This window comes from Bidens hawaiensis, unplaced genomic scaffold (assembly GCF_021521415.1).
Source record: "Bidens hawaiensis isolate Kalapana, Puna unplaced genomic scaffold, B.hawaiensis_p1.1 tig00006635_1, whole genome shotgun sequence".
In the NCBI taxonomy this organism is placed as follows: domain Eukaryota; kingdom Viridiplantae; phylum Streptophyta; class Magnoliopsida; order Asterales; family Asteraceae; genus Bidens; species Bidens hawaiensis.
In genome coordinates, this window is record NW_027491449.1 from 1,054,497 (window position 1) to 1,065,035 (window position 10,539).

The 10,539-nt window shown below is 40.9% G+C and overlaps 1 pseudogene across 1 annotated transcript; it reads left to right on the forward strand.

Annotated features, from left to right (window-relative positions):
* The first annotated feature begins 7,299 nt into the window (after positions 1 to 7,299).
* LOC143633252 (cytochrome P450 CYP72A219-like) lies at positions 7,300 to 10,032 on the forward strand (annotated as a pseudogene). The gene is made up of 5 exons (XR_013153644.1): positions 7,300 to 7,582; positions 8,118 to 8,338; positions 8,424 to 8,665; positions 9,071 to 9,449; positions 9,571 to 10,032. The product of XR_013153644.1 is annotated as a cytochrome P450 CYP72A219-like (transcript).
* Positions 10,033 to 10,539: the final 507 nt, after the last annotated feature.

Sequence of the window (10,539 nt, forward strand, 5' to 3'; positions counted from 1 at the left end):
TTCCTCCCCCGCTTCTGGTGCTGTGAGTGTTGGGAGTTCGATCAAGCGTGACCGAATTTCCTGAAAAGCTGCTTCCGCTTCTGGTGTCCAGCGGAAGTGCGTTTTCTTTAAACAGTTTCTCAATGTTGACACGAATGGGAACGACCTATCCGCATGGTTTGACAAAAAGCGATTAAGTGCTACTAGGCGTCCATTCAGTGTCTGAGCTTGCTTGATGGTAGTAGGTGATTCCATTTTGATAATGGCTTCGACCTTTTCAGGTTCGCTCTGAAGCCATCTTTAGTAACAATGACTCCCAAGAACTTCCCTTCTTCCATCCCAAAGGAATACTTGCTCGGGTTGAGCTTCGTGTTTATCTTTCTGAGCGTGTTGAAAGTTTCTTCGATGTCTTTCAACATTGCTTCTGGCTCAGGGCTTTTGATGACCAAATCATCCATGTAGACTTCCAAGTTTCTCCAATTTGGGCATGAAACTCTTTGTCCATCAGGCGTTGGTATGTGGACCCTGCATTCTTAAGTCCGAATGGCATCACTTGATAACAAAATGTGCCATCGGGCGTCCGAAATACGGTTTTGTCCTGATCATCTACAGCCATGTGGATTTGATGGTACCCCTTATATGCGTCAAGGAAGCATTTAAGGCGAAACGGTGCTAATGAATCCACTTTGAGGTCAATTTCGGGTAACGGGTAACAATATTTGGGGCATGCTTTGTTTAAATCTTTGAAATCTATACACATGCGCCATTGTTTGTTAGCCTTCGGTACCATAACGGGATTTGCAACCCATGTTTGATATCTACTAACGCGTACGATGCCCGCGTCAAGGAGTTCCTTGACTTGGGTTCTACACGCGTTAGCCTGTTCCGCCCCCATTACTCTGCGCTTTTGTATGACTGGCGTAAAAGCCGGGTCACACTTGAGCTTATGCTCTGCTTTACTTCGAGGTACACCAGTCATGTCAGCTGGTGTCCACGCGAAGATGTCAGCGTTTCTCTGTAGTAAGCGTTTGAGTAAGGTGCGCGTAGGATCAGCGATTGTTGGGCCAATTGTAACAGCCTAGTCAGGGTATTTGCCATTGAGGGCCCATTTTTCTGGTTCGGTGATGGTTGGTTTAGCCATCTTTGGTTTGGGTTTAGATGAGACGGATGCGATGCATACCTGGGGGATACCGGTGATCATCGCTACACCTTCAGCAGTTGGCCATCCCATCATGCCGTGGACTGAAGATACCACGGCGTTAAATCTTGCCATCCCGTCTCTCCCGAAGAGAATGTCGTATGTGTGATGTGGCTTCCTCATTACGACGAAGTCCACGTCTTCTGTGCGGGAGTATTTCCCGTCCGTGAGAATGACGGGGAAAGATAGGATACCCAGGGGGGTGTTTGTGCTGCCGTCGAACCCTTCCATTGAGGCGTAAACCGTTTCCAGGCGTTCTTTGTCTTCGTCGTCTAGCTTGTCGAAGAACTGCCTATACATAACCGTTGACGAGGCGCCGTTGTCAGCAAGAGTGCGGGAAGTTATGTAATGCCCCAGCTGGCTTTTGATGACGATAGGGCCTTCCTTGCTGGGTCCTCCTGGCACTAGCGGGAAGCGCACCTCAGCTTCCTTCCATTCGCATGGTTCTGTCGTTCGTCTTTTTCTTCCTCTGATGTTGCCATGAACCATGTGGATGCTGATGTCAACGGGCTTTCGTCCATTGCCTTTATACCGGTTATCATTCCTTCCTCCATTCTTGATTGATGCCATAAGGTGTGCAAGTCTTCCATCCTTGACGAATGTTTCAACAATATCCTTCAAGGATGTACACTCCTCTGTACTGTGACCCTTTGTCCCGTGGAAGTCACAGAATTTGCTCTGATCCGCATTAGGTCGTTGCCGGATCATTGGAGCTTTTGGCCATGGGAGTTTTTCGGTGGCAAATATCCTCGTGACGCTTTTGGTGAGTGGCGTCCACCGGTGTTTTCGGCTTGAAGGGTGCGTGTTATCCCTTCCGCCAACAAGAGGGCGAGAGCTGGATGAGGTGTCAAAGTTTACCCTTGACTGCCAAATACCTAGCTTCCTCTTTTTGTTCTGTCGGGCGATCCGAACATTGTTTTCTCTGGTCCTCTGCGTGTAGAGATGTGTACTCTGGGGAAGGTCCCTACCCAGTTGCTTCTCCGTCTCGGCAAAGCGCTTGGCCGCCGTCATGATGGCATCCCATGTGGATGGCATGCCGTCCTTACCCGTCAACATGCGGATAAGCTCTGGGTATTCGGCACCCTGGATGAAAGCGGCGCGAACAAGATCTTCACTTATGTCGCCCAGACTCAGCTTTTTGGAGTTGAAGCGAGTGATGAAGTCTAGTAAAGATTCATCTTCCTCTCTCACGCAGTTAAAGATCGTCCACTGCTCTTCAGTATATTTCCTCTGTTGACTGAAGTGTTGGCTGAACTTTTGTTGAAAGTCCGCCCAATCATAGATGTGGTGGACCGGTAAACGATCAAACCACGCCCTGGCCGCTCCAACCAGCGTCATTTGGAACATATAACACCACGTGGGTTCCGTCCAGTTACTGACGGTTGCCCCCGCTATGAATCTGTTCAAGTGATCGTCTGGGTCGGATAGACCATCATAAGTGCCGATGTTGGACATCTGTTTGGCACTTCTCGGGGCGATTGCTTCCGCAATGTCCCTTGCAAACTTGGACTTTCCCGCATTTGCGGCAGTTGGTCTAAAGGTTTTGGAGAAGTCACGTGGGTTTCCTCCCGCGTTCCTTGGTTTGAAGGTTTCTCCAAAATTCCTTCTTAGTTGGAAGTCCGTTTCCTTACGCTTTCCTTTCGCCCTGTGGCGAGGGTTTGCGTCGGTGTCGGATTCCTCCCGATCATCGTCCGAGTACTCACACTCACTGTTCATGTTGAGCTGTTGTCGAGTATTTCCGAATTCGTCAGCCTGTTGGAGTGAACGCAAGCGTTCATCCAACTCAGCTTGGAACTCTTTCTGACGTGCTTCGGCCCACGCCTTAACTTGATCGAGTGTTTGGCGAGGGAGCCTCGCCTGTTTCTCCAACTGGGCATCAGTGAACCCCAGTGAAATATTGTTTACAGCACTTGCCCCGGCTTGGGTAACCGGGGTAGTGTTCGTAAAATTTGTATAACCGCCGGTGTTCCCCCCAGTAGCTGGGGTTGTGGTTACCGGGGTTTCCTGGTCACTTACTGGCCTTGGGACCGGAGTAACGTTAACCATTTCTTCAGAAATTTTGAAAAAACTGAGAATTAGTTCTAGCTTTTATGCACGGATGGCGCCAATGACGAAATACTAATCGACCCCGGGCAGATTACGGATAACCTGGGGGTTAAGTAATGTTTCCCACGAGGGTTAGGTCCGGCAAAGAAGGATGATCTTCAGATGACCTGCAAAACAGACACCGTGAGCTCGTCACTGAAAAGGGGGGGTTCCTCCTTGTGACCACCCTCCGGCGTGAGAATCAGACTAGATTGCTCTGAATATAAGTGTATATTGAGAGAAATAGCTAGTGAAGGTAAAATACCAGATGATCCTACCGTTCCAAGGTGTTGGAGTATTTATAGCCGAATGTAGGTTTCCAAGCAGGTACAGCCAGCTGTATAATATTCCTGTTCTACCAACTACGGGCTACGCACGTGCCATGCTGGTTGGTGGGTAGGCAGCGGCTGATAGTGACCAGCCCGGCTGTGTACTATTGTTTTTCCACCAACTGCAGGCTATGTGCGTGCCACGACAAGGATTGGTGAGTAGGCAGCGGCTAATAGTGACAAACAGTACTAGAGCATGCTCCTCGTACTGTTTGTCGGTGAGCTGTCACCCTGTGATTGGTTCATGGGCTGCTTTGGTCAGATCTTGTCTATTTTGTCCATACCTTGGCAGGTATAGTACAAAAGATCTTCCAGAAGCATACGGACTGGCTCATTTGGGCGGGAGTATTCCCGCCTTGCTCATTCCTTCAGGTGACACTGAATTATTGAGTTAGTGCCTTGTGCGTGTAGCCTTGCTATTAGTGCGGGTAGCCTTCCCTGATGGCTTGTATCCGCAGCTGCTGGGACAGGCGGGGTACTTCACCATTGGGAGGCTTTCCCTGCGTGAACGGCTGGCGTACTGCGCGTAAGGTCTTCATCTCTGAGCATGGTGCGTCCTGCGGAACCAGTTGGTCCTTGCGCAAACGTCCCTCTTCAAGGTGAGTCTTGCGGGTCCAACTGGGCTCTGCTGGGACCTACCTCTTCATATTCTAAAAACACATGTTTAACTGGGAATATTGAATTATTTTGTTTATAAAATGTTAGTAAAGCACATGTTCAAAAAACATATGTTCAAAAAATGTAAAAAACGTACGATACCAAAAAAACAGGAGACATGTTATCGCCTGTGATATGTATATTAAATGATAATTCTTTCATTTATGTGTGAAGTGGTTAAGAGTTAATTCATATTAAATAGACTACAATAAAAAGAGTTAAAAATATACTTTCTCTTTCACTATTTGTGCAATTTTACAGAGAAAAAAATTTGAAAAACGAAAAAAATAATCAAGAGACGGTGAAGCCTATATAAATCAAAATGCAAAGTACAATTTTATACAATCATATTTTTTCTCATTTTCAATTCTCTCTCTCTCTCTCTCACTTCATTGTTCTACTCATCTACAACACACACCGTCCGGTCGCTGGAAACACATGAATCGCCACCCCTCTCTCATCCCTTCTCTTTCTAGGTTCGCATGAACCATTTAGAAACCCGTATATAGCTAACAAACCTTTTTCCGACGACTGAGTTGGATAAACTTAGTTTAACAGCTAGAGGTATGGAGGTTAATTGGTACTTTATGACATAAAGGGTAGGAGATGAGAGACTTCGAAAGGTGTTTTTTGTACATGTGTGTGTGCGCGAGAGAGAGAGATGTGTGTGGGATAAAGTAAGAGCATAATAGTTTGATTGTGACATAAAGTAAGGAGAGATGGAGTTTGATTGTGGCATAAAGCAAAAAATGTTAATTTACCATCTTACCCTTTTATACCTTTATCTAATTAAATTTAATAAATTAATGGTACTTTTATGATTCTTTTAAACTCTACCGTTCATTCATTAACATAAATAGTTGTTATAAAGTTTCAATGGTTTTCACAATTACAGTGATGTTCTACATTTACAGGGGCAGACCTACGTACATGGATGGGGGTTCACGGGAACTCACTGAGTTTCAGATTTTATATTGAACGACTGTATAAAAATATGAGAGTTAACCCATATATAAATTTTGAATGAACTCATAAACAAAATGAATCCATGTCTAGTGGTAAACACTTTGTCTTTGTGTTGGCAAGTCCTGTTCTCGATCCCCCTTAAAAGTGTTTCTTTTTTTTTCTAATTTTTTTAACTGGTCATATTATTTTTAACCCATTTTCTTCCCTTAAAAGTGTTTCTTTTTTTTTTTCCTTTTTTTAACTGGTTACTGCTTTTTACCCATTTTCTTCCCAACTATACTTTTAACTATTATTTAGCTCCGCCACGTTGATGGGGAACCCACGTTTTGTAGTGAGACCTTTCAAACAAAAGTACACGTAAAAGTGTTAAACTACACACGGTCATTGCGGTGTGTTAACGCGCAAAAATTAAACTGAAACACAAAACATAAAAAATAGCAACTAAGTCAACTTAGGCCCCCTTGTTGTTTGAATGGGCTATTAAACGTTGAAAATAAACGTAAAAATGTTGAACCACACACACGCGTTGCAGTGTGTTAACTCAAAGAATTTAGACCGAGACATTAAACATAAAAAAAATATCACATAGGAAAATTATTTGGGACCAAAGTTGAAAATGAAAAATGTTTTTGTGACAACATGTGATTTATGAAAAGTGTGGTGTTAAAAAGTAAATATTAAAGATCAAAGAAAAAAAATACAAATTTTGTCCTTTTGAATATATAAAATTATTGATTAGGTCCTTTTTGAAAATGAGTTTCACTCTTTATCCTTTATTTGCATGTTTCACTCGATTTTTGTCCTTAACACTAACGACCATCCAATGACCCAGTTAAGTCTTGGCATGTGCCAAATATGTGAGGGTAAAAAGGTAATTTCCAGTCTTTATTATTATTATTATTGTTGTTGTTGTTATTAATATTATATAAAAAATCAGTATTATATTTTAAGGATTGTGGTCCCCATCATTCTCATCCTCTTCAATTCATCATCTTCAAAAATCGCCATCTTCAACCCTAACTCACAACCGCTCTGACCACCATTACCACCACCTGCAAATGCTACTTACACTGCCACCACCAACACTCTGACCATCTTCAATTAAAACCCCGTTCTTCTTCAGTTAGCAGGTACCATCTCATTTTGAGAAACCCCATTTCAAACCCCTCTTATATACCAAACACATATCTAAACTGTTCTACTTCCTCGCGACCTCAGATCCCTATGAAACACAATAATCATATCCTCAATCAAGTTTCTAGGAGCTAGTAGCCTCCACCTCCACGATTTCGCTCAAATCGGCATTAGATCTGGAGACATCGGCGTCGCCCACTGGCTCCACCACCTAAATGACGTCTCCGGAAGCCACAGCGGCCGTTTTCTCAGTCGTTTCATGCCAATTATCCTAATGTTTGCATATATGTTACCATCGTCTATGATTAGTGGTTGTTAATGGCATGTAGTGGTGATGGTGTGGTGGTGGGTTAGGGTTAAATGGTGAAAGAAGAATGGGGGTTTTAATGAAAGATAGAAGATCGTGGTAGATGTGGTGGTGGTGGTGTAAGTGGCGTTTGTAAGTGGTGGCAATGATGGTCAAAGTGATGGAGGTGTTGGGTTAGGGTTGAAGATTGTTGTATTGGAGTGACAGTGATGGTAGGTTGGGGTTGAAGATTGTTTGATGAAGATGATGGGAATGATGGGGACCACAATCCCTAAAATTTATTTATCTTTTTATAATAATAATTATAATAAAATAATAATAAATTTTAGAAATTATCTTTTTTCCCTCACATGCATGGCACATGCTTAAAGATAACTTGGTTATTGGATGTCGTTAGTGCAAGGACAAAAATCGAGTGAAACATGCAAATAAAGGATAAAGATTGAAACTCATTTTCAAAAAAGACCTAATTTATAATTTTATATATTCAAAAGGACAAATTTTGTAATTGTTTCAAGACCAAAACAAAAGTATAAAATTTTAAGCAAATGATAAAAGTAGTATAGCCAAAGAAAGTTGTTATATATATATATATATAGAGAGGAGAGGGATATTTTGAGAACCTATTACCTACTGAATCAAGAATGGAAGTGACGAGTGCGGTGTGCTTTGGTGTGGCGTTGGTGGTACTGGTGCCAATAATAATACACGGGTGGAGATTCTTGAAGTGGGTCTGGTTGCGGCCGAAGGCGATAGAGAAGAGTCTTAGGGAGCAAGGGCTGAACAGAACTCGTTACCGGTTTTTGTTCGGAGTCTTAAAAGAGATGGTGCACATGAACACTCAGGCCAAACTTAAACCCATCAAACTAACAGAAAGCATTGTTTCACGTGTCATACCTTTTTACTATAAATCTGCACACACTCATGGTACCTACCTAAGTCTTCTCAAATCGATTCCTTACAAAGCGAACAGCTAGACATACATACCGCATCTAACAACTAATCCCACACAGTTTCAAACGAGGATAGAGTTGTTTTGACGGCGGCTTAGACTAATAATTTTCAAAGTTTGACTTTTTTTTTCTTTGAAATAGTCGTATGAGGATGACTATTGATGCTGTGAAATCAAATGGGGATGGTGTAGCATCATCAAATGGCCAGACATTGAGACGGCCGTTTCACAAAATTAAAGTTTTTAACCCATCGTTAATATCATAAACTTTTTTCGCATTCCTTTTATCTACTCTACCGGTTAAGATGAAACGTGACAACCTTCAATCCCCTTTAACTGAAAATTTGATTGCATATTCGAAGTTTCTATAACAAATAATTGCTGTATCAAACTATGATTTGCAAGTCACACGTTAGATGTTGTTGAGTGGTTTTATATGAATCTATTTTTGAATATATAATTACACGAGAACATATGCATATATTACTTGTTGCTATAACATGCATATAGGTAGCATATTCTTTACCTGGATGGGGCCACGACCTACGGTGCATATAACAGATCCTCTATTAATAAGACAGATATTGGCTAATTATAATCAATTTCAAAAGCCAAGAGGAGGGAATCCATTAACAAAGATGCTTGCAAAAGGACTGGCAGATGCCGATGCAGATCGATGGGTCAAACATAGAAAGATCATCAACCCTGCATTCCATGTTGAGAAACTAAAGGTTCCAATCGCGTGCTGAATCTGTTTAAACTCATTGATCTTGAAATATCAAAACTGACCTTTTGTTTTAATGTTTCTTTTGGTAGCATATGCTACCAGCCTTTCACATTAGTTGCAGTGAGATGATCAACAAATGGGAAGGGATGACAAAAGGAAATTCTTGTGAGATTGATGTTTATCCTCATCTCCAAACAATGACCAGTGATGTTATTTCATGTACAGCGTTTGGTAGCAGCTACGAGGAAGGGAAAAGGATATTTGAACTCCAAGTCGAGCAAGCAAAGCTAGTTATAAAAGCCACACAATCAATATATATTCCAGGATCCCGGTGAGTACTTATTTTTGCCATTGTGTGTCTATATCATGTCCCGCCATTTTCATTATTATGTTGCACCATTACTCGGTTAAAAGTCTTGCAAATTGGTTGGGTTACGGGTGAGTCAAACTGTGCTCAAGTCACAATGGCTTCTGATCAAAATAAGTTCCCTTAGAAATAGGTTGATTTAGAGAAATAAAAATAGGTTAACCAACTATATTTGCTCTTATAATGGCTGTGGATGTGATGGTTTGCGCCGGCAACAGAGTGAACGTTATCCATTAATGTGTAATTGCAGTAGCTCTAAATGAATTGATAAGCAGATTTTTTCACAATCAACCCATTTCTTGATGAATGAGTTATAACTTAGAGGTGTACACTAATAGTATTTGAGTTCACCTATGTATGATTTAATAGATTTTTGCCTACAAAAAGAATTAGAAGGATGAAGGAGATCGACCGAGAAGTGAAGAGTTCGATAAAGAAAATTATTAATAAACGATTAAAGGAAAACGAAGAGATTACTAAAGAAGATTTGTTGGATTTATTGTTGGATTCAAATGACAAAGAAATCAAGCAACAAGGGAATAACAGTTTTGGACTTAGCATTGACGAAGTCGTTGAAGAGTGCAAACTCTTCTACTTTGCAGGACAAGAAACTACCGCCAATTTGCTTGTTTGGACGATGATTTTGTTGGGCCAATACACGATTTGGCAAGATCGTGCTAGGGATGAAGTTTTAAAAGTATTTAAAGATAGAAAACCGGATATCGACGCATTAAGTCATTTAAAAACTGTAAGTCTCTTAACGTTCCAAAATAAGAACGCTTGAGTACTTTTATTCAAATTAATGATTAAAGCCACCAATTACAAACACATATGTAAACCTACTTTGATACCAAACTAAATCTTTGCAGATTAATATGATTTTACACGAGGTACTTAGGCTATACCCGCCCCTTACAGCCCTAGGACGGATGATTCACGAAGAATCTAAAATAGGAAACTAATATTACCATCCGGGTCAATGCTTATGTTGCACATGATGCTTTTACATCACGACCCTGACATATGGGGTGATGATGCTAAGGAGTTCAATCCTGAAAGATTTGCTGAAGGGGTGTCAAAGGCAAGCAAGGGTCAAGCTACGTATTTCCCATTTGGTGGGGGGCCACGTATATGTGTTGGACAAAATTTTGCTACGCTAGAAACAAAACTCGCACTTGTTATGATTCTAAGACGCTTCTCCTTCATCCTTCGAGCTTTCACCATCGTACTCACACGCTCCGCATACCATTGTCACTGTGCAACCTCAGTTTGGTGCTCAATTGATTTTGAGTGAGCTTTAATTGTTATTGTGGCCCAAATCAGTTGCATATGTACGTTTCTTGCTTAACTGTATGTTTATGTTTGGTTTAAATTAGCCAATAGAATTATATAGTTTTATTAGTGTGTCATATCAAATATTTATTTTATAAATTTTATTAAAACTGATACTTTTTGCTCATTTAAATATTTACTTCGCAACAGGTAGCACTATCAAATTAAAGTAGCCCAAATGACCAAATTATATATTATTATTATTATTATTATTATTATTATTATTATTATTATTATTATTATTATTATTATTATTATTATTATTATTATTATCTATATGGGGGGAGTTACCGGGGAACTCCAAACAAGTGTGGAACACTTCATCTAATCGGAAGCCTGAAATTTAAATCCAATTCGATCTCCATGGACACCGAAGAAGATTTCTCAGGATTAGTTGAATCCATAGCACACTCCATAGCACGAAGACACTATTGAAGTGATAATAATATTTAATTTATTTCATCGAATTACATGTACAAAATTGTCTAAAAATCAAATAACAATAC